This window comes from Mauremys mutica, chromosome 8, assembly GCF_020497125.1.
Source record: "Mauremys mutica isolate MM-2020 ecotype Southern chromosome 8, ASM2049712v1, whole genome shotgun sequence".
Lineage (NCBI taxonomy): Eukaryota > Metazoa > Chordata > Testudines > Geoemydidae > Mauremys > Mauremys mutica.
The window spans coordinates 40,124,223-40,126,419 of record NC_059079.1 but is presented as its reverse complement, the minus strand read 5'-3'; positions in this window follow the sequence as shown (position 1 = coordinate 40,126,419).

The window sequence follows — 2,197 nt, the reverse complement described above, 5'->3', positions numbered from 1 at the left end:
TTAAAAGGTGTTAAAGCTTAACGCATTTAATCCTTTTAAAATCATACACAGGAGGTAAAAATTCTTTCCCAAGTAGGGAAGAGATATGGCAAGACTAGAAAGTATGATAAGATTAAGCTGTTATTTACAGATACTGATGAGTAGCCATCAGATGTGCTGAAACAGCGTCTGCAAAACTTAAGCTTTTGTTTATAAATGTATAGGCTAGAAACGCAAAGAAAATTTTCTCAAATGGCTTGTCTTCACTGCAGTGTTACCTCACGGTATAACTAGAGTTGCCTCTAACCCAACTCCCAGCTACATACACAAATCTCTAGCTTGAGTTATCTGGTGTTTTAAATTTGAGCTAGATGGTCTGCCATGGGCGGTGGGTAGATGCATAAGTACTACTGAAGCATGAGCTTATAATGCAGTAGGGACATAGCTACAGTCTTCAGCTGTAACTCTGAGTTGTTAATCAAATCACTCTGTGTAACCTGAGTTGTTTTTGTAGCATGGCTGCTCTCAAAATTTAGTAATTTAGCAAACTGCTGAAGTCAAGGCTTAAGTGTTAAAAGACCCAACACATAAGAGAAGCACCATGGCTTCGGTGAGTTGGTTAGTGAAAAAGGGTAGAAAGAGAGGGACATTGCTCATGGACCATGGAGGCATGGCAGGTGTACCACTTACTTCTCAAGTGTGGACGATGAGCCAAAGCTAGTTTGGGAAGTTGACATAATGACTACCTGAACACTTGTTCCTGTAGGTTATTCTGCTTTTCTTTAGCAAATTTAAGTAACTTAACTTGTGATGTGTCTTTAACTCTACAGTATAACTAACCAACCCCAATTAACAACCAATTATTTTGTTTGATTGCTAAACTTCAGAAATAAACCAACATACGGGAACTAGCTTTTTTATTTATGGTAGTGGGGGAAAAAACACCTTTCAGTATCATGAGTGGTGTGTGTCTAGTACAACTAAGATAACTAAAACTAATAAAGACAATTATTTGATAGACTATAAAAACAATAAAAGCTCCCTGCTCTTTTGTGTCAACAGGTTAGTTTTCTAAAATGTCTATTCATAGCTTGTGCTAGTGTTCCATCTCCATAAACTGTGCTCAAAATAAAGAACATTATGATGATTATTTGGCTGGTGTGCTGTTTAAGGTTTTATTAAAGCTTTGTTAAAAGTTTTGATGCAAGTCATCCTAACCTCCCCACATACACACCTCTATAATATAGGCATTAAAAAATATAACAAGTAGGGTTTCTTAAACTCAAGAACTCATATGAAAGCGTTTTAAATGATAATAAAACCAGGTTTCACTGAAGAAAGAATGTAGACGTATTGCATAGGTTTAGTTAAATAGTAATGAGTAAGTACTAAGAGTGATCTTTCTTTCCCTTGTTGCGACTGGAGTGGGGACGAGGAGTCTATAACCCCTTCCACCTGCCTTACAAAGTACTAGATCTGGATTTGATGGTAAGGTTTATTGCTCCTCAAAATATTTGTATTTCACTGCCAATTAAGCACCTTTACATAGTCTTTCCCACATGATTTTAGAATATATAAAACTGCTTGTCTTTCCTATAGTTCTGAAAATTAGTATCTTGTACTTTCAGATAGTCGAAAAGCATTGATTTATAGCACTGCTGCTTCAATAATCGAGTAAGAATGCTAGCCTACATTGTTCCCTTGGCTTAGCAGTGTTTAAAATTATAATTGTTTGGTATTTATCTTATGGTAATGTCCAGAGGCCTCAATCAGGACTGGGGCCTCTTTGAACTTGATACTATTAATATATTTTTGCAGATATGGTCCCTACTTTATTGACATTGGTCATACTAGTGTAATTCTCAATCCAAGAATGAACGACCAGCAGCAACTCATGTTCATTTGAATGAAAAAAAACAACAACTCTCTCTGCTGGTACTGTGCCCCCAACACAATAGCAAGGCATTAGTTCAGTACTGTTTCCAAGGCAAAACAAGAATTCCTGATTCACTAAAACTGATTCTTATCCCCATTTTTACTTTCAGAGAGCACATCAATATCCTCAAGGCAGGAAGAAAATATCATTCACCCTGGAGCCTAGGAATGTGTCTTCTGACATTAAAGCTCTGAGGCATAAACATGTAAACTAATTCAGTATTGTGTTTCTGTAAGAGGTAAACACCTCATCACCAAAAAAAAGAGTAAGTATAACACAAAG